The sequence below is a fragment of the Pinus tabuliformis genome, chromosome 1_2, assembly GCF_031772625.1.
Source record: "Pinus tabuliformis cultivar Carrire ecotype Pingquan chromosome 1_2, CPIR1, whole genome shotgun sequence".
Taxonomy (NCBI): Eukaryota; Viridiplantae; Streptophyta; class Pinopsida; order Pinales; family Pinaceae; genus Pinus; species Pinus tabuliformis.
In genome coordinates this window covers 422716948-422740714 of record NC_142298.1, presented here as the reverse complement: position 1 = coordinate 422740714, position 23767 = coordinate 422716948, and the positions used below count along the sequence as shown (strand labels likewise).

General features: G+C 38.9%; 1 pseudogene; it reads right to left on the bottom strand.

The window, feature by feature from the left end:
• Positions 1-18972: 18972 nt before the first annotated feature.
• On the bottom strand, positions 18973-20202 carry LOC149206151 (aspartyl protease family protein 2-like; annotated as a pseudogene).
• Between the last annotated feature and the right edge of the window lie 3565 nt (positions 20203-23767).

Below are 23767 nucleotides of genomic sequence, written 5' to 3'. Positions count from 1 at the left end.
ATTTCTATTATTTTCACAGCAAAATTTTCACGCATTCAAAACCAAACCCTGCAAATAACCGGTCAAAACTATGATGTCATCAGTCAATAATTTCGGCATTCATTATTCACTAAATCGACTCTGTTATTAAAAAGAGATCTTAATTACGTACAAATCAGAGGGCCGAAAGTCAAGCCGAAAATCCACCCAAAAAAAACGCTGACCCCTTTTGCTTGGAATCTAACTTAAAATTGTTTTTCGGCTAACTATTAGCACTCTTCAAGGAAACATGTAAGCGGTAGTGATTCAACAACATTCAAAGGCATCTGGGAAAAAGAGAGAAATTCTACCATTTAAAAACCATTAAATTTCATTAAATAAGAGTGATAAATAACGACCATAAATATTATAAATTGGTTAACCATTAAATTATGATAAGTCTCCCCTAGCTGTTTAAAAGCAATTGTAAGCTCAAACCCTAATTTACTGATTAGCATGCACGTCCTTAAATCAAGGAAACCTAACTTTACTACTCAAAAAGCGGTTATAACAAATAGCTCTCCTTGTAACAGCCCCTTTAATGGCGGTAACAAATAGTTCTCCTTGTAGCAGGTTAGTGATGAAACTTTGTAATTTTTACTATGCAAATTTGCAATTTAACAAAATTTGAGAATGAAGAGAGTTTCAATTTTAGAAATTTGCAATTTAACAAAAATTGAGAAAGAAGAAGGTCTCAATTTTAGAGTAATATTATTAAGATTTGTTTATTTTGGAATAGGGTTTTTAGAATTTTAATTTAATTGTCAATAATTATAAGGTGAATGACAAGATTTAACCTCTATGGAATATTCTAGAATATTCATAATATTATACACAAATCAATCGTTGAGATTTTTTTTTGGTAGGTAAGCACCCACAGAGGATTTGAATCAGTGACCTATCGCAAGGAGTGCCTTAACAATGCACCCATTCACCGTCAATCCAAAGCCCCCTGGGCCAATCGTTGAGATTTATCTACAAAGTAGTTATGTATTTTTTCCCTTTTAACTAAATTAATTAATTTAAAAAATTTCCATGCAAACAAGTGTTATATGAAATGAGTAATGGTATTTTGAGCATGTGCTATTGATAAGTCATAGCATTGACCAGTGATATTGTAATGAAGTCTATTTACATGTACATACTATAACTCTACATGGAGAAATTGCCTAGCTTTTGGACCCTCTCCATGTCAATCTCATCAAAATCAATAGCACTGCTTTGTCTTTCATCCTCCCTTCTATATTCAATCCAATTGATGCATTAGCTCCCTCTATATGCAATCCAATTGATGCATTAGCTACTCTAGAGAATGACCCCTAGAGAGGTTCACCACCTATTCATCACCATCTAAAGTGATTGACTCTAACACTGGTTCATTAAGATCCAAGTTGGCTAATTTCAACTCAACGTTGTTGTCGAAACTCATATCATTAGAAAACACATCCCACACATCCCAGGTGGTTGTCTTTCCCTTCAACCACTCCTTCTTCTAAGTTTAAACACATCCCACCTCTAATATAGGACATTTATTCTAAACCCAAGAAATGTGTAAGGTACATGGTGAGTTTTCCACTTATCATTTGAAAATGACACATGCCAAATTAGCCTTAAGGAAAGCTAGTGACTTAAATTTTAATTTAAAATCTGTACCAGATTGAAAAAGAGAGAGAATATGGTTTTCCTATGCTACATTATTAGCTTTTTCCTTATATAAACTGAGAGTAGTCTAAAGAGGCCACAATTTCACTCAGCAAATAATGAAAATTCTTGTAAAATTTGGATAAAATCTGGCTGAAATTTTTGGAAATTCAGGTTATAGTTGTCAAACATCGGGATTGATAAAATCTCGCTGAAACTTTTGGAAATCCAGGTTATTGTTGTCAAACATCATGATTGACAAAATCTGGCTGAAACTTTTGGAAATCCAGGTTACATTTGTCAAACATCAGGATTTTGAGCTTTTGTTCTGAATCCATTTCCACCATCAAAAAAATGATTAAACACATCCAGGTTATTGTTGTCAAACATCATGATTGACAAAATCTGGCTGAAACTTTTGGAAATCCAGGTTACATTTGTCAAACATCAGGATTTTGAGCTTTTGTTCTGAATCCATTTCTACCATCAAAAAAATGATTAAACACTCCAACAGTTAAATTTTTTGAAACTTTTTTCATCAAATTCAAACAAGAAATTTGCCATGAGAGCTAAATTGTGACCTTAGGAGACTTAATTAAATTGTGACCTCTTGATTCTCGTGGTCATCAACAGAACCACATTGTTGTTCTCAAATTTCTTTTGACTCGAACATACTACCCATGCTAATGCTTCCAAATGTCCACATGAGAAAATCATCATCATCACAATCAAAAATACCTAAAAATATAGACATGTTGTTAAAGTCCAGCTTATCTCGCTTCGAGATTTCTTTTCGACTCCACATGGTCCTCTAACGAGCTCCAACAACCCTGTTACCAGGCAGGCGAGAAACTTCTCCCTTTGGCAACTCTTCAACTGTAGAACCTTGTAAACTGTGGCTTCTGTGCCACGCAAGTCTTAGTGCCCTTGGCTCTGGCGACGAACAACAAAATGACCTCTCACAAGCTGGAAATGTTCTCAATATCTAATTCTTATATATGTAATTAGCAATTTCTAATAACATATATTTCTGAAAATGGGTTTAAATCAACAAGGACTTTTGCATTTTCCTTGTGGAATATAATAACTTACATATAATAACTTACAAGAAAATTTACGTAATTGGTTTTGGCATCTCCACAACCTGCAACTTGAGTTTCTCAAACAATTAAAACTCCATGAGCCTCCACGCACATCTCCTTCCTTCTCGGCACATGCATCCAACTTTCTGCCACTGTAAAAGAAAAGTACAGTGACTCACAACAAAACAACGACGCTGAGTAACCAGCAACAACGCCAATCACGTCCACCCATGAGATGTTGACAATCATGCCCTTTGACTAGTCAAAACCATATGCACTGCAAAACCCGACTTTAACCAATCTACCTCAGCGTAAAATTACAAAGGCTCTTGAATGGTGGCCCACAATGTTTACTGCTCTTCTAGCCAGCAAGCAACAGGACCGGAGAATCCAGCCACGACCCTGACAAATCATCGAATGCAAGTGATTGTGGGCATCTTGCGATGGGCACAGAGATTTCAGTGAGAGCACCCCCTGTACATGCAGCAATCCAGCAATCTAGTACAAATCTCGTGGAATCTCACGCAATGATCTATCACGACCCCCCTCAAAAAATGAAGTCACGGAAGTTGCGGCTACGAGTTTGTGATCCTCAAAGAAAAAAAATCATGTCACTAGATCACTTTAGCTGCGCCAACAAACAGGCTCCAGATCTATTCTGTAGCTCACTTCACCTCTGCGAAGCACCGAACGCTATGGGATCAAGATTCAAGGTTTCTGATACTATACAGATGACGACCTACTCAGTGAAGGAGGAATTCGATCAGGGAGGTAGGCTCCAGACTCCTCAAAAAATACATGAATCTGTCAGAATTCAAGCACGCAGGCTCACCACTCAACACCTCCGCGAACAGGGACCTCTACGAAGCAATGAACAGGCACCTCTGCGTGCAGGGATCCACAACAACTACACTACCTCAAATTGACGTTGCTTTACCACGCATCTTAGCTTTGCCACACTTTCCACAGTTGCCATAGCTCACATGCTTTCAAAAAAAAAACATGCAGCGTAAAACAGTCAGCCCGATTTACCACCGCGTAATGAGTGTTGATTGGATAAGGATGACCGACATTGCATTGAAGTCCAAGTGTAATGAAAATCTGATGTCTTACGGGAGATGTAATGAGTTTTGATTGGTTAGGATGACCGACGTTGCATGGAAGTCCAAGTGTAATGAAAATTTTCTTAAAAAATATATAATGGTATAGTCAAACGATGAATCAGATTCCCACCAGTAAAGTCAGTTGAATGAAAAAAATTTACAATAAATTTTGATATAACAAACACTCTGGTTAAAATCATCCATTATGTTCATCAAAATTGCACTAACAAAGCCACTGGGAACCGCCTTCAGCTACACTGATAGCCTTCTTTTGCTACACACTGCTGCTACGTACATCAGCTTGTCCTGTACTTCTTATGTTTCAAGTTGGCTATCAATTTTCTCCAATCTGAATTGAACAAAAACGTACACAAGTAGGGTCCCATAATGTCTCAGCCCCTGGTCATTTGAGGATAAGGGCGAGTCCAAAAGGTCGAAGAGCATTGAGGATAAAATTACAATAACTGTGTGTATATCTTGGTGACTTCCATTTCCAAAATGGTGCAAATATTAATCCTCTGTTTTGGTGCAAATATAAGAAAGGGCGCTGAGATTTATAAATGACGAAGAAGTTTCCATCTAAAATGGTAATCACAAACATCGTTTACTTAGGATCTCGGTATCCTATAGCGTTTTTACTTGGCTTTACTATGGAAACCTTGGTTACTATGTTGTTTTTTGAATAAGTCTAAGTGAAGGTTAGTTTTAATGATCTGTTTATTTATCGCATATTATCACTAAGATTAATTTTGTATGAGAGTTTTAACCTCATAAATATCTCTCATTCTCAATCGAACCAGTAATTTAATGAGAACTAAACTCACACTAACTAACTAATTTGTAGAAAGAGCCTTACTTTTACTTACTTTCTAGTAAAATGAAAAGGAGATACAAGCCCATATTGAAAGTTGTTTAGTTTTCTTTTTTTTTAAACAATGGTTGGAAAGTTTAACTTCATTTTTTATTGAATTTGCTTAACACTGGGCTCATATTAGGAACATGAGAATTGTTCATATTAAGAAGATGAGAATTAAGAAGATGTGAATATTTGGTCCTGATGATGAATCACACTAGGTAGTTGGCAAAATCTCCTGCTATGTGATTTCTACCAAAAAGACTCATCAAATTTTCTGCTATGTGATTTCTACCAAAAAGACTCTTCTTAAAGATGAGAATTGTTTATGGATTCCTTGACGTCTCTCATCTTCAACCTCTGACTAGCAAGTCAATGACTTATAAGATAATAACCTTCCAAATATCAATCAAACTAATTTTTACAATTATTTTAAACTCTTAATATTATAAATATTTCAAAAATATTTAACAAATTAACTCAAAAATATTTAACAAGTTATGATATTCCTACCTAGCGATTTTGCTAAGTAAATTACCATTTTTGCCAATTTTGAAGTTTTGTCATCTTAGGGTTGGGGAAAGTGGGTTTGGAGGACCCCACTTGGCATTTTTGGCTTAAGGAGGCTCCAACATAGGGAAAAGGAGGCAAATAGAATCCCTAGTGGAAGGTGGGGGCCGCCCCAAGAGGAATACGCACACGTTGGAAAAAATGTAACTTTGGAGAGAGAGGGAGAAGAAGGGGGTCGATGTATGGGGCCCACATGGAGATAGAGAGAGAGAGCTCAATGATAAATAGGAGGAGAAGGCATCATTTGGGGTTTTTTTGATCATTTGACAAACAAACTCTCTTGTATGCTTGAGTTGTTGAGCCAAGTCTACGAGTGTTGTTCAACACACAAGATTTCCAAGGGGAGATCTCAACTCCTTCTATGGTGGACTTCGAGTACCACCCTAGGGAGCCTTTGCTACATTGTAGAGTTGTTCCAGAGGAATTTCACAGGGTGATTCGAGCTACTTTGGAGTAGACTAGAGTAGAAAGGAACCGTGCACTTTTGTGGGGAGAGAGCTTCAGAGCAGAGCTGGTTCTAGGAATTTAGGGGCACATTTCCTTGGTATTTAACAACATTTTTGTAGTGGATTGGAGGGTAGATTGAGTGGTTATTCTTCAGCCGAATTTCTTCTTCCTAGGCATGCACAGAGGTGGCTTGACCGGCTTGCGTAGTCACTTGAGGAATTCACATTGGTTGTAGAGGCTTGACCAGGAGTTTGGGGCTGAGTTTTGCTAGCAGACATAAGGAGAATTATTAGAGGGTTTTCTTAGCTATTTTGGAGAGCTTTGGCAACAGATTCTTAGGTAGTGTGAATTACCCAACTGGAGGTGGAACTCACACTAATTGGGGTTGATTTCAGAAGGTTGTAATTAGGCCCAACCCTTTATGGGTCTTTTTGGGTTTGGTGAGGAGAGCTCAAGGTTAATTTTACAAAATTTTCTGAGCACTCTAGAGGGTTCAGACAAAAGTCCCTTTCCAGCGAGTAGCAACGGATTTCCAGGGCCAATGCGGAGCTTGAAGAGGAAGCACTTTCCAGCGTCCGGGCAACACATTTTCTCACCCAGGGTTTGTCTAGCTTGCATTAGCAAGCCCACGTGCACACATTTCATACATATATTGTACACTCCTCTCTAATAATAAAATGGCTCAGCTTGGCGCAGTTTTTGGTTGAATTTATGGATGTCTAATTACATGTTAGTAAAATTTGTTGCATGTGGTGTTTTTGTTTTGATTATCACTATTACTTCCTAGTAGGAATATTACAATGGTATCAGAGCACCGGTCTTAGCTCATCCATGGGGGAAATACTCTATGACCACAAAAGAGAAGCAAAACATTAAATATAGGAGGCATAGATACAAGAATCGGGAGAGGGAATTGTGTGGAAGAATCTAGGGTAAGTGAAGTTATGTGATTCTTCTTAGCATGATAACTATTCGTGAGGTTTTCTTATTAGTACAATCTTTCCTTATTATTAGAGCGTGTCTTCTTTAGTTCATCAAATAGCTACCAAAAAAAAGATACAAGAACACAAGATGTTTAGCTTTCTACCAGGGCCAAAACCTCTCCCTCTTGGAGAGGAAAACCCGCACAAAATTCTTCTTATAGGGATTCCAATTGACGAATACCAAGACCATGACCCTTGACCTATTATGCCACTCCAAGACCAAGACACCAATCCTCTTCTTCATCACTGCTTAGATCATCATCATTGCTGCACCATTGAGGTCATCACTACTGCATCCTTGAGGTCTTCATTATTGTTGCTTCACCATGTCAACGAGGTCTCTTGTCTTCATTGAGATCTTCATTATGACCTTGATTCCATGCCTTTATCAATGCACCAAGAGCTTCATTATGATCTTGTCTAGTATGTCAAGTATATTACTGTGGGATCATAGTTATGCTGACATTGTTCAATAAACCAGGACAGTGACCATCTGAGAGACATAAAATCATTGTATTTTATCTGATATTTTGTACTACTATAACCATTGGAAAATATTGTCCACTATAGTTTTCCGAGGTTCCTGTACTCCTGCTCTTGTCTGAGATTCATGTGCTCCTGTGCCATCCGAAGTTCAAACAGACATCTGAAATCTATGTTTTCTGTGGTGACCCTAACGAGGTATTTATAGTTGTTTTTCCCTCCATAATTAGTCGAAGTGTCAATGTGAATTGTTGAGTCTCTTTATTGAGCCGACATAACTGTCTTTTGCTTATTTATTTCATTTGCAGGCCGACATGACTATGTTTTACATCGTTTAGCTTGTTGCCTTATTCAAGAGGATTGTGCTTGTCTTGGAGGGTTGATCTAGACACTAGGTTGACTCATATACATTACATATATGTTCAAGAAGAGCTCTTTAACATTTTCTTTGACTCTTTGACTTTCCTATAGCACTTCAACATGTGTTGGACCTATGTAATGAGCAAGAAACTCATTTTATAATTTACAAAAATAATATTTCTTTTCTTTTACAAGTACAAAGATCAAAATTATATTTATGAAGACTGAACCTAGTTACACTTTCTTCAACAATACATCTTAACTAGGGAGGTATTCATAATGGTACTTGGTCATTCTCGATTTGAAGAATTTCTCATAAGAAGAATCAACTTGGTAATCTCATATGTATAGCATCATATCAACCAACATTGTCACGGTGTAAGGCCTTGACTAACAACTCCATCTCTCCACGAGACCATGAGTTGCAATGCTGGCGAGACAAATGAATATAGACACCTTGATCATTGTCTCTCAAGGTACATACCCACCCAGGTTTTCACTGAGTATGACCTTCTAGGACTATTCTTATCTTGGGTTCCCAACCCTCAAATAATATCGGTCCTCTTGCCTGCTCTTATCTTGGGTGCCCTACACATCCTCAAAGAGCATCAAATGCCAGATGATTACCCAATCCTCCATTATTTCTTCCAAGTGAAGACAAGAATCTTGTGTCTATCTCTCCCTCTCAATTAGGGAGGATACATCCATGATGTGTCTAAATTTCTCTTCATGACCTTCACTAAGACTTACAATTGTTAGTCATGGTCAAGTGCATGACATATGAAATAGAAAAACACAATTGTCACTCCTTTTTAATCAGAGGTGACCCAATCCAAGCTCCCTCTTAATCAGGGACTTGTTTTTTCATCAGCATCTTCTTCTTCGTGGGTTCTTCAGCTGCTTGATCAACTTCTTTCCTTGATGTCATGAAATTTAGTCGAGCTTCTTCCTTGTAGGGCATCAGGCATTGATCACTTTCCTTCTTGGTTCATCATGTCATTCCTTTCTTCATGGAAAGTGGCCTTCTTCATATCTGGAACCTTCGTCATATGGCTACTTCTTCCTCATCATGTTTCTTTTAGGAGTTTCCATCCACCACATGAATGTTAGTTGTACTTGTACTTTCAATTCTTGTTCCAATAGCCTTGCATGAACTCATCCAGATATTATTCAAGAAATCATAACATTAAATCAAATCGTACCTTTTGAGATGGCTCTTCATCATGACATCTTCCTGTAGGTATCAGCATCCTGCATACATGTTGACACATCTCCCAAAGATATCCATTGTCAAGGGTCTTCATCTTTTCAGACTTTCATCAGAGTCTTCATATCTTTTCCGGGAGATTTCCTAGCTAGGTCTTCTTGCTCCATTGGATGTTGATTGCCTTCATCATGGTTGCATATCTCACGATCTCTTCCTTCCTCACACATTCCATTCCCAGGAGCTTTCAATCAGAGTTTCTTAATTGTATTCAACCACCTTATACTTCATATGAGGACATATTATGTTGATTTCATCTTAGTGTGACTTTATGCCTTCCTGCATCCTTTCAGAGGAGGAGATCCCTTTCCCTTGATCATGCTTCTCAAGATAGAAGTAATGATCCATGTTACCTGCAACCATATGACATGACATTACAATATTAAACACAAGCATACATACCTCATTTTACCTTTAGGTCATCTAGGCTTCTTCCAGCAGCTTCCTTGATTGAAAAGATCTTCAATCCCTTGATCTGCTTCATGTCATCACACCATCATCCCATGAATTCCATAAGTTTGATGAAACACTTGCTTCTTCTCTAGATTAGTGAACCCTCCGATGAGGACTCCATCAGAGAACCTTGAGGATCTTGCATATCCCCCTCTGGCAGATGTTTCCTTTTGCCTTGATGTATGATGAGCCTTGTCCTGGATGACATCTTTCTTTCCTTCAATGTTCAATGAGATTCCCAAGAGCTATATCCTTCATGTTTGACTGCCATGGATTTTGTCCTTCATGATTCCCATGGTGATGTCACGAGCTCTCGTTTCTAATGCTTCCATGATGCCACGATACATCTTATTATCATGGTCATATCTATAACATAAGCTTATGATAGGACCCTTTTGTGAGGGATACCATCTCAATCACGGTAGAGATCTGTTATTCCCTCTTTTTCTTGGCCCTTTTCAGCTTTCTCCATCTTTCAGGTGATATGAGCTTTCTTTTCATAATCTTTCCATAGCACTATTTGTCTTTGTTTGAGGACCAAACTTCCTTTTCCTTTTTGCAAATGTTTGAGGTCTTTGACCTTCAACACTTTTACCTTCAACTTGTCTTTTCCTATCTAGCATAGAGACCATAGGTTGAATGAGGTAACTTCCTTGTCTATGGACATTTGTTGCCTTGCTTATCAATTAGTATATCAATGATGATCATCTTATTATCATATTTCCTGGATCTCTCAATTGAGATCTCATGAAGATATTCCTTCATTCTTTTATACCTTCAATCATGTCTAAGTGATATGACCTTCTTAACTTCATTTCAGAGAGTATATCTTAAAACATTTCATATATCTATTTTATGTCTCCTTTCTTGCTACATAGGGATGAGATGACTTTAAGAGTTACCTCCCATGAATTCAAAGGAGACCTGTTCACTAAATTCTCTCATCTATGAGGATTGTGACAATCCTCCTTATTCCATGCAAGGGCCTTTGATTGACCCATCCAACCTATAGATCTCCTTGCAATTATGAAATCATTTTACCAATTTGATTAATGAAAAATACATACTTGACATGTGAAGATAAGATATTCATCTTGATCATTTTGACTTAGTTACCAAAGAATCCACAGTACGAACCATTTTTCGTCAACGTTTCAGATCCCAACTGGGATCCATCATCATTCATAAAGTCCTGATGATGGATCCCAGTTGGGATTTGAAACGTTGACGAAAAATGGTTCGTACTATGGATTCTCTGGTAACTAAGTCAAAAGATATAAACCACAGATGTCTTAAATCCAACATCTTAATCATGTTGAAAGTTGTTGAAGCAGATGCATTGATGCTTCCTCCGGATAAGATCCTTGTTGTAATGATAGGAAGCTTGTCTTCAAGTTACTATGACTTATACATTTTATCCTTATGATTTGAGATGGCACTGTATTGTTATCACACAAGTGAACCTTGTAGTATGCAACATCGTGTAGACTCATAGAGCATCAGGGTTACCTGCTAAGATCACCTTATAGTACCTATTTATGAGTGCTTGTAGATTATCTGCTTCAATATGCCATCAAATGTGCATCGTGATTCTGAGTTGTCAAGACTGTGTTCTTTATAGAAAAGGATTCAATCTGAGATAGTGACTATCACTGGTATGATGTAGAGCAAAACTGTGGGAGGCACCAAAACTGTTTCCATGTACCCTGAGATCTGAACGCTTCATCTTTTGATTGAGATTACTTGATCCTAGCACCGAGACTATGGGTAGTACTGCGTTTTCTTCTTTTGACTGTGATCCGAGATCCGAATTTGTAGGTTGTAGGACTTAAATTGTCTTGTTGTTGTAAACTGTCTCCTTGATTATATAGACAAAAACCCTTGCTGTTGTAGACTGTTGTTGAAGCCTAATCCTTCAATTTTGAAAAATCCCTTCAACTTGCTTTGATGCCCTTCTTGAAGTTGATCCTTGAATGTCTCTTTTTGCTGCCCTTCCTTTGACTTCAACACCTTAGCTCCAATACCATGTTGAAGAATTTAGGGCAAGTGAAGTTAATGTGATTCTTCTTAGCATGATAACTATTTGTGAGGTTTTCTTATTAGTACAATCTTTCCTTATTATTATAGTGTGTCTTCTTTAGTTCATCAAATAGCTACCGAAACAAAGAGACAAGAACACAATATGTTTGGCTTTCTGCTAGGGCCAAAACCTCTCCCTCTTGGAGAGGAAAAACCACACAAAATTCTTCTTATAGAGATTCCAATTGACGAATACCAAGACCATGACCCTTAACCTACTATGCCACTCCAAGACCAAGACATCAATCCTCTTCTTCATCACTGCTTAGATCATCATCATTGTTGCACCATTGAGGCCATCACTACTGCATCCTTGAGGTCTTCATTACTGCTGCTTCACCATGTTAACAAGGTCTCTTGTCTTCATTGAGATCTTCATTGTGACCTTGATTCCATGCCTTTATCAATGCACTGAGAGCTTCATTATGATCTTGTCTAGTATGTCGAGTATATTATTGTGGGATCATAGTTATGCTGAGGTTGTTCAATACACCAGGACAGTGACCATCCGAGAGACATAGAATCACTGTACTTTATCTGAGATTCTATACTACTAGAACCATTCGAAAATATTGTCCATTGTACTTGTTCGAGGTTCCTGTACTCATGCTCTTGTCCGAGATTCCTATGCTCTTGTGCCATCCGAAGTTCAGACAGACATCCGAAATCTATGTTTTATGTGGTGACCCTAGCGGGGCATTTATAGTTGTTTGTCCTCCATAATTAGCCGATGTGTGAATGTGAATCATTTTGTCTCTTTATTGAGCCGACATGACTATCTTTTTCTTATTAATTCATTTGCAGGTCAACATGACTGTGTTTTACATCATTTAGCTTGTTGCATCCTTCAAGAGGATTGTGGTTGTCTTGGAGGGATGATCTAGACACTAGGTTGACTCATATACATTACATATATGTTCAAGAAGAGCTCTTTAACATTTTCTTTGACTCTTTGACTTTCCTATAGCACTTCAACATGTGTTGGACCTATGTAATGAGCAAGAAACTCATTTTATAATTCACAAAATAATATTTATTTTCTTTTACAAGTACAAATATCAACATTATATTTATGAAGACCAAACCTAGTTACACTTTCTTCACCAAATTGGAGATTACACCTGATACTAAGACCCTAGAACAGGAAGTAGTGGGAGTAAACATGGGGGAAGCAGCAAGCAAAGAGGAGGCGACATTCTATAGTCTCTTGAAGGCTTTGAGTGACCTAGAAAAGGGTTAGAAAGAAATGTTGGAGGAGCTTAAGCAGCAGAACCATGACAAGAGTGTCCACATGGATTTCATGTTTGGAGAGACTTCAGGGGCTTCCCACCAGTATGATCACCATTCCCCTTTGACTCACCCACACGCTTTCAGTGGGCCAACCAGAACCACATTGTCCACGTTTTTACCTTCAGGACTTGGTGAGCAGGCTGGGTAGTACGAGATGCCCATGGGAGAGTACTTTTGGGAGTGGTAGTTGATGGGGGAGGAATTTTGTGTTGCACTGAATTTTAGGGACTATTGTTAGCTCAATCAGAATGAAAAAGGCAAGGGCGCAGGAGGTTTAGGCACGCAAAACTCTGAGTTGCAACACACCATTGGGAGGATGTATCTTCCCACATTCGATGGTCCATCCAAGTGCACAACTAGGGCATGGGTGGAAAAGCTAGATAAGTATTTTCAATGTAGCGAGATGACTGAGGTGGAGGCCATTAAAATGGCTACCTTGCACTTAGAAGGGGAGGCCCACGACTGGTGGTTCCATGAGTTAACCACGCTAGGGCATGTCAAATTTCAATGTGACTTCCTATGAGGACTTCACACGGAGGGTTGTGGATCGTTTTGACAGGAAGGATTCGAAGGAAAATTTCTGAGAGTTAACTCGCCTCAAGCAGACATGCAGCCCCGAGAATTACACTACAGAGCGCTTGAGGGTGTTAGTGATGGTGTCAGATTTATCATATGCTAGAAGGGTCTACACCTTTGTGGAGGGTTTGCTTGAGCCCTTGCACGGGCTAGTGAGGGAAAGTAGGCACGTTAATTTACAGGAGGCAGTGAATCGCATAAGGGATTTGCAGGACACAATTCCCAAGACTAGGGCACTAGTTCCACCATGAACTCCTTTTCCACAAAGAGGTCGTGACACCCCACCACAAAGAGATGTTCAGGGGCATGGGCAGCTGGATGAGGAGATTAAGAGATACCCTCATAGGAGGAAGTTGTGCTTCACTTGCTAGGAGCCATGGGCACCTAGGCATAGGTGTACCAAGGGAAAAGCCCATTATATAGGGGTGTTTTCTGACAGTGATCAGGAGGATGATGTAGGAGGTGGTGATTTGCAGACCATTGGAGGTAGTGGAGGAGGAGGAGCACCACCCCCACTTGATGGAGATCTCTTCAAACCAACCAGAGGGGTCATCACTTCACTAAGGGGAGTCCCAAAGTATCTCACCCTAAGGATCAGGGCACGGTTCAGGGACAACAAGTAGTAGTCCTGGTGGACAGTGGGGAAACCCGCAACTTCATTTACGCACATATGGTGGAGCGGAGAGACATACAGACTGAGTCCTTTGATGGGTTTTTAGTCTTGGTGTCTAGAGACAGGACTATGCAGTGCACCCGATATGTCCCTAATCTGACAATGACTTTGGGGAATTACTCTATGACCGACACTTCTTTGTGGTTGATGTTCTGGAAACCAACATAGTCATGGGTGTCCAGTGGATCTACTCCTTGGGGTGAGTCACCACAGACTTGAGGAAGCTAGAGATGGATTTCATGGAGCCAGATGGGACACTAGTACTGTTGAGAGGGATGCATTCGTACCCACCACAGACGGTGTTAGCGCATTGGATGGAGGATGATTTATGACATGGAGATATAGAGTGGGCAGTGGAGATCAGGATTACAAAGGCAAGGGCTCAACCACGATTAGTTCTCCCAAAAATCCAAGAGATTTTAGATAGGTACCCAACGGTTTTTGGAGACATTCCTCTAGGCAGGCCACCTAATAGGGGATTTTAGCACACAATTGAGTTGGAGGAGGGCATGCATGTAGTGATCACCACTCCATACCGACATTGCAAGGATTATCGGAATGAGATTGAGCATGCCATACACGAGTTGTACCCAGGAGTGTGACTAAGATATGAGGATTTTGGGGCATTTGCACCTATTACAGGAAGTTTGTGAAGGGGTTTTCGCAGTAGGAAGAACTCCTCACCGATCTGACCAAGAAAGGTGCATTTCAATGAACAGGTGTAGTGAAGGGGGATTTTGAGCACCTCAAATAGGTGATGAGCAGTTGTTCAGTGTTAGCGTTGTCATATTTTTCACAATCATTTGTATTAGAGTGTGATGCGTCCGTTGAGGGCATTGGGGTTGTTTTGATGTAGGGTGGGCACCCCATAGAATTTGAGAGTCAGAAACTCCTTAGTCATGAGAGCCTCTATTCTATATATGACAAGGAGATGTTGGCCATCATGCATGCATTGGCCAAATTTTGAAAGTATCTAGTGGGCAATAGGTTCAGGGTGAAGACTGATCACAACAATCTTTGGTTCTTTTTGGAGCAGAGAGAGCTCAACGAGAGGCAACAGAAGTGGGTCAACAAGATCCAGGCCTACAATTTTGACATAGAGTATGTCAAGGGCAAGCAAAATGTAGTGGTTGATGCTTTATCCAGGAGGCCTGTGACATTATCCCTTATGAGTATCTACCAAGATTGGAGGGTGCAGTTGTTGGTAGAGTACTCTAAGGACAGACAAGCTTGTGAGATATTAAATGGCACCCATGCAGATGACTGGTTATGTGTGATGGATGAGGTGATTTACTACAAGAACCAGATCTATTTGGTACCTGGTTCATAGTTGAGGGAGAGGATTATGCAGGTTGCGCATGACTCTCCACTAGCAAGACATTAGGGGTTCCTCAAGACATACTGAGTTATCTGGGAGAGTTTCACTCGGAGGAGCCTCAAGGGGGATGCTCTAAGGCATGTGAAAGAGTGTGATACTTGTCAAAGGAACAAGGGAGAGCAAAAACACCCCGCGAAATTACTACAACCTCTTCCCATTCCTAAGAGGAAGTGGGAGATTATATCCATGGATTTTATTACAAGGTTTCCAGCAGCACAGGGGCGAGACTACATATATGTAGTGGTTGAAAGGATGACCAAGTATTTATATTTCTTCACCATACAATCCAGGTCATCAACTTCACAGGTGGTCGAGTTGTTTTTCAGGGAGGTGTTTAGGCTGCATGGTCTCCCGAAGACCATAGTGAGTGATAGGGACAACCGATTTATGGGGGATTTCTAGAGAGAGTTGTTTTGGTTAGTGGAGACTGATCTCACATCTAGTACCAGTTATCACCCACAAATCGATGGTTAGAAAGAGATTGTGAACAAGTGGTTGGAGGGGTACTTGCGCAACTATGTGCCCAGGCAACAACACGCATGGGTGAAGTGGCTTCACCTTAGAGAGTACTACTACAACACCACATTCCACATGTCAATAGGTATGTCCCCATTTCGTGCTTTGTATGGTTATGGTGCTCTGACATTTGCTAATCTAGTGTTTGGAGACAGCAAGGCCCCAAGGGCTAAAGATTGGATACAGGAGAGTGAGGACATCCTTAGGGCTCTCAAGGATAATTTACAAACAACCCAAAATCAATAAAAGATCTATGCAGATAGGCACAGGGTTGAGAGGCATTTTGAGGTTGGGGACTTAGTCTTTCTAAGGCTCCAACCATACAGGCAGTCCACTCTGAAGCAAAAGGGAGCTGAGAAGCTCAAACCACATTTCTATGGGCCTTACAGGGTGACCAGGTGGGTTGGAGAGGTGGCCTATGAGCTGGAGCTCCCACCTGGGAGCAAGGTGCACAACGTATTTCATTTCTCATGCCTGAAAAAGGCTTTGGGACAACAGGTGACAACGACTACTGATTTACCCCTTTTGGATGATGAGGGGCATTTGGTGTTGGTACTAGAGGTTATTTGGGAGGTGAAAGGAAGGAGGCTCATAAATAAGATAATTCGAGAGTTTAGGTAAAGTGGAAGGAATTGCCAGAGGAGGATGCCACTTAGGAAGGGGAATAGGTACTCCAACACCCATTACTACAGTTTCTTGAGGACACGCAACATTTGGGCGGGGAGGATTGTGATATTCCTACTTAGTAATTTTGCTAAGTAAATTACCATTTTTGCCAATTTTGAAGTTTTGCCATCCCAGACTTATGAAAAGTGGGTTAAGAGGACCCCACTTGGGATTTTTAGTTTAAGGAGGCTCCAACATAGGGAAAAGGAGGCAAATCAAATCCCTATTGGAAGGTGGGGGCCACCCCAAGAGGAATACACACCCCTTGGAGAAAAACGCACTTGTGGAGAGATAGGGAGAAGAAGGGGGGTCGATGTACGGGGCCCATATGGAGAGAGAGAGAGAGCTCAATGATAAATAGGAGGAGAAGGCATCATTTGGGGGCTTTTTGATCATTTGACAAACAAACTCTCTTGTATACTTGAGTTGTTGAGTCAAGTCTACGAGTGTTGTTCAACACACGAGATTTTCGAGGAGAGATCTCAATTCCTTCTTTGGTGGACATTGAGTGGCACCCTAGGGGATCCTTTGATACATTGTAGATTTATTTCGGAGGAATTTCACAGGGTTATTCGAGCTACTTTGGAGTAGACTGGGCGTAGAAAGGTATCACACACTTTTGTGGGGAGAGAGCTTCAAAGCAGTGTTGGTTCGGGAATTTAGGCGCACATTTCCTTGCTATTTAGCAGCATTTTTTGCAGTGGATTGGCGGGTAGATTGGGTGCTCATTCTTCAAGTTGAATTTCTTCTTCTTGGGCATGCGCAGAGGTGGCTTGACTGGGCCTGTGCAGTCACTTGAGGTGTGCATTGGTTGTGGAGGCTTGACTAGGAATTTGGGGCTGAGTTTTGCTAGGAGACATAAGGAGAATTATTGAAGGGTTTTCTCAACTATTTTGGAGGGATTTGGCAGCAGATTCTCAAATAGTGTGAATTACCCAGCTAAAGGAGGAACTCAAGGTTAATTTGGTGAGGAGAGCCCAAGGTTAATTTTACAGAATTTTCTGAGCACTCTAGAGGGTCAAACAACGGTCCCTTTCCAGCCAGCAGTAGTAGATTTCCAGGGCCAGTGGAAACTTTGAAGAGGAAGCACTTTCCAGCATTTGGGCAGCACATTTTCTCACCTGGGGTTTGTCTAGCTTGCTTTAGCAAGCCCAGGTGCACATATTTCATACATATATTGTACACTCCTCTTTGATAATAAAATAGCTCAGCTTGTCACAATTTTTGGCTAAATTTATGGATGTCTAATTGCATGTTGAATTTTTGTAAAGAGATAGATCAAAGATAACAAAGGTTTGATTCAAAATAAAAGTGAGAAAACTCTTCAATTTTAACACTCCCTTTATTTGCTCACAGTGGTTGCCTCCTTTGATTATTTTAAAGAGTGATTAAAACTAGATTGCATGCACTTAACTAATTTTCTTTCATAAGTCAAGGAAAATCATCATAATATAAAAAAATGTTTTCCAATTTTTGGAGAAGTTTAAGAAAGATTGTTTTGTTTTTTTGAAAGATTTATTTGATTTTTCCTTTTTTCACATTTTTAATAAGAAATATTTCAAATAAAATAGTAATGTTAAAATTTATTTTCCATTTTTCTTACTATGAAATTAAAAGATAATTGTTTTGTTTTTAAGATTATATAAAATTTTCTAAATATTCATGACTTTTAACAATAAACCTTCTTTTATTATGGAGATTTTTTATCTTTATCAACAACATCAAAGGCTAAACCAACATAACACCAAATGATATGCATTTCTTATAACTTTGAATTTTAAAAATGCTTCTCCAAAACATATCTAGATAAAAATACTTTTATTTTTTTATTTTTTTATTATTTCTATCATAAAATATTTAATCTTAATTAACAATTTAATGAGGACCAATATTCTAAACTAACCTATACCAAATTATATAAATTTCTTAATGCATTAAATATTAAAGATGTTTATCCCAAACATATCTCATTTCAAAAAGAAACCTCTTCAATTTTTTCATCATTCCCTTCTAGTTTCTTTAAATTTTTCATTATTCCATCTCATTTCCTTTCATGCATGCTTCCATTAATTCTCTTCTTTGCTATTTCCCATTATATTTTTTATTAATTATATTACCAACTTTGACATTAATATATAAATTTAATTTAATTAAGATTAATTAGTTTCCTTCGTTCTTAATGTAACTGTTAAGTATGTAAACTTCCTAGTCAAGCAATGGAGGAAAAAATGTCAAATAAAAATTTCCCATCTTAACAAATAACTCCCTCTCACGAAACTTGCCTACATCAATATTGAAAAATGCATTAAAATTTATCAGAAAGATAACTGCAAATGCCCATTACTGCATTCAAAATTCAATCGGATTAAAATTACATATAAGGAGATATAAGGTACAAACAAATATAGCTGTATAAACCCAATTTCAAAGGATATATTTGATTTCGGTCCGTCCTTTCTCTTCCACCTTCACCGTATTGGAAACTAACGTCGGATGGTCGGCCTGTGCTTTTGTGCAGGACGATCACAATTTTGGAATGACAAAACTCAAGCAGAATAGTTTGATTCATATTCATATAAAAACATTACAACCTTCAGATTAAAAAAAATAGGCATGGAGATTCCATATATTTGGACAATGTATGAACATATACCCAAATACATTTTCAATCTTAGGAAGAACAATAGCAGGGGGCGGTATATGAGAAGATTTAAGTTAGGCAGACCATACAAGTAAAATTCAAAATCAAATAAACAGAGCTCTCCTAGGCCAGCCATGAACCAGCTTTAAATCCTACAAGATTTGTCAGACTGTCAAACACTACACGGTACCCTTGCTCCTGGATGTTGCCAATAATGGAGAGCCCACCAGTCTTTCCAGCAAAGGCAAAACAGAAAATGGCAGAACTATCCACGGGAATAAGATAATTAGTAGCAGGCAGAGAGACATCGGCTCGGCAATAATGAAAGACCACGGTGGGAACTTTCACAGTTGTCAACCCTATCATAGCAGGTATCAAACAGAGAAAACCCACCTGCAGATTTCAGGTTACCAGTCCCTGCCCTGAAAGCCTACCTCGTTGCAGTGTAAGCAGACTCAACCAAACGAGCCACAGAGGTTCCAGAATCGATGATAACTCCGCTATTGCCAGTAGCATCCATCCTAAACAGAGGCATGAATGGAGGTAAGCCTCCTCCCACCGAAGCTTACTCCCACCAGCTCAACATACTAGAAAGTATCGAGCTTTGGTTTGATCAGGAGCGGTGTAAAAATTGCAGATTTGGGTACTGCAGCTGCACCAAAAATTAGGGAACTAGAGGTTCCAGACACGATCCTGTAGAGTAAACAGTAAAAAATCATTTGCTGAATTGTGCCCGTCTGAGATGGAAACGAGAATGTCCTTCGGCCCAAACCCAGAAGCCCTGGAGCTCCAACAAAGAGCCCTTCATTGTCATGGCCACAGCCCAGAGCCACTCTTCTGATCACTTTCCCTCTGATTGTGAGAGTCTCTTTGGCAAAATCGCCCACTGTGAAAGACCCATCTCCATAGGAGACCTGATATTTACAATACCTGTTATTTCTGCAACCACTAACGTCCAGTTTCTTGCACAGGGAAGTTTTCTGTATCTCGACGAGGCTGCAGGGTTGAATAAGGGATCAATCTGACCATAGCACTTGGTGCAAGGTATGCACTGAATCCACATTATGTCCAGCACCATGTAGGCATAGCGAGAACGGTACCACTGCCCGTGTATTTTTGTACAAAATGTCCTATTTGAGAGAAGCAATGAAAATATTTCCAAATGTAAGTGATGGATTCCTTATAGTACTTGCTATACACAGTAAATATTGTAACAAGATACTATCATGGTTAGATATGGAATACGCTTGTGAATATTGGTACGAAGAGATCCTCCAATTGTGTGAAGATAACTATTTTCATTTTATCTTCACATGTCTAATGAATTTAGAAGAGGTGAGCATAATCTCCTAGAGTTTGTTCCCATGATTTCTTGCTCCGGAATCATAACTTCTTATGAAGGGGACTTACAATAAGATATAGTCATTAAACTTGATAAAGAATACACCGTATGAAATGAGCCGTTGAGGGAGGACTTGAACTTAAAACTTTAATGACCAATGTCTTTACTCACACGACCAAATCAAGATGTCTCACTTAGGCTAAGAGTTTCATCTCATGAAATGAAGGGAAATTGTCACTATACATTTGTATTTAATATAAGAGCACCAGGAAGATCAACATAATAATAACATCATTAACAAGCCATACGATCTAATTCAATGCTCAATAATTATTAGTAATGATTCAAGTAAGTGGTTCAACTATAGGAGAATGGCTCTGGCTAGCAATCACAATTTTGTATCCTTCTTCCTCATGCTTTGAGCTTATTTAAGAAGGAAGGGCATGTTGTGTCCCTAACACAACCAATGACAAGAAGACTTATATATACGTAATGCATGTTCTTATTGTATTGGTTAGTCATTGAGTTCCATAGCTTAATAATCACTTGATATTTTAACAAATGTGATTTGTATAAACATACCTACTTTTATTATGTAAGCATTAAGTAAGTGATTAGTGATATGATTAGAGATAGCATAAGTTTATTTAAGGGGAATGGAATATCGTGTACCTATACTTAATGTATTGTATACATTAGATTATTATTTTGTTTTTCATAATCTCAATAATGCCATGTCACTAGGTTAGTTGAAATTACTTATATTGATGACTCATCACTAAGTTAGTGGATAGGGGTAAGTTATATGCATTAATGACTCACCACTATGTTAGTGGAGAAGTGATAATATGAGAGTTGTTTTAAAAGATGCCCCCTTCATTTGTTATCAATCAATTCTACTATCAATACAAACATATTACTCATTTGATTATTGGTATTACATGAAGATGCCTTCCTCTACACTTTAGGATTTGTTGGTGCAATCCAACCTTAGGAGAGTAGGTACCACTACACTCATTTTTCTTCATTTTTGTTTATTCTTGGAATGGTTCCAATCCAAGTATTGGAACACTTCAATGATCTTGACCCCCACCAAGCATTCAACCTATGATTCCATATAATCTTCTCACCCAAAAGATCCATTCTTAGATGCCCTCCCACATTATGGATGAAGACTTCGTAGCCTCCTCAACCCATGGTCTGTAAGATCCCAAACCTTAAAAATCTTGATAGATCTAGTAAACTATAGTGTTCTAATAAACATAAGCTTTCAACAAAGACAAGAACACATAAGGGATATGGAATTGCAACCACTTTATTTAATTAATTACTGCAAATAATACATGCCATAATAATTAACATAAGAAACCCTTGCCAATGGCATGCAAGGTTGCCCATCAAATGAGAAATCACAACATTGAAGCATAATCGTAGACCCTGGATGGATCCACTAGACAAATTACTCCCACAAGGTTTTCGTCCTTGGGATGAAACTAGAACTGGCCTTGCCAAGTTCTCAACAAAGGTAAATTAGATAAATAACTCCTGATGATCCCAATACCTAGCTCCTATGCCCTTTCATAGTCTTGAAGGACTCTCTAGAAACCTTATTTATTATTTTCCTTCAAAAACGAAGGAAAATACCATAATAAATACTAGGGGTAGATTCTGTCCATTTGACCATATCTAGAAAAGGGAATATTACAAATCCTCCCACCCAAATATTGCTTGCCCTCAAGCAATCCATTGTTATCCACAATAGAAGCATTTGTATATTGATATCAGGATCCCATACAACCCACTGTACTTATCCATGCCTCCATGCTAAATGATCCTGAATGCATCCTTCGATACCTTGATCCCAAATAATCCTCCAGCCAATCCTTCCCTCAATAGATCCACCGGATCCCAAACAATCCTCCAGTCAATTTTGCCCCCAATAGATTCTCCTAGATCCCAATGCCACCTAAGTCTTGAGACCTATGGGTTATGATACCACCTCAACCCTCCATCACTGCCCATGCTGCAATATGCCCTTGGCTAAGTGTAATGTCCTAATAAATAATAAATAATAAACAATAAATAAATTAATAAATAATAATAAATTAATTACATGCTCTAAATAAATATAAATAAAAGAAATAAAACAAGAAAAATAGTAAAAATCAGTAAAACTATCAAAAAGTAAAAACAAAAGAAATAAAACAAGAAAAATAGTAAAAATTAGTAAAACTATCAAAAAGTAAAAACAAAAGAATAAAACAAGAAAGCAGAAAGTTGCATGTTGACACATGGAGTGTGTGCATGTGGTTCCCCTCCTAATGTTTGCTCTATTTAATAGATGGTGAGGAAGATGAGAGGCATTCCATCATTCCAAGATTCTATCTTTCATTCTCTTGGGAGAATAGTGTTCTAAGACAGAGGATTCACTGGCAGTAGTACGTTGATTGAGGGCTCGGGTGTGGCCAGTTGTAGCAAGACCTTGTGCAATTGAGCCTACGGTTGGGTGGAGAGTCGTCCCCAAAACCTTGTTGCAGTTAGCAGACTTCAACCGAAATCTCAGGTAAGGGTGTTATCCATAGTTTTGAACTTGAAGTTAATTAGTGATAATTGCATGTTTAATATAAATTTCTTGGTTAATTACATGTTTATTTTGGGCTGTTACACTACGAGTATCTCATCAATAGAGTTACGACTCATAATCTTTTGCCAATCCATCTCGTGGGAAGGATATAATGGACGAATGCTTGCACATGGAAAGTCTACCATGTTGATGTTGTCAAAGGCTCAACTCATGATGCTCCACTCATTCACCCAACACAATCCATTTGTAAAACTCTGCCCTGTATAAAGATGGTTTGGTAATGCGGCAAGTCCTATCTATGTACTCCTGTAGAGGGTTTCTTTGGAACACCCAAGTGTATTCCTCCTGTTGCCTTGTGAGGGACCTGGGACGTTCTTCTAAACTAGACAGTTTGGTTGTTGACTCAGCACATAGCCTTATGAACTTCAACATCATAATATTTGTCTTGAAACACGTGATCTTTCCCCAAAAGTCCTCTACTAGCAATTATGGTGCCCTGTTGAATGTCTTTGTACCTATTTGCACCAGATGCCTCATGACCATGGCTTCAACTTGAGCCTTTGACCGACTCTCTGGGAATGGTTCATTTTGCACATTATGTCTATCATGCTGCTCCTCATGATCATGCTCATCATGTTGGTTCACTACTATTGTCTCTTCACTCAAGTTTCCCTAGCCTCCTCCATCTGTGAAGACAATATGTTGTTCATCTTCTCTAATTATCGAACATAGGTGCACTGGTGGACTGCTATCTATACTTGACTG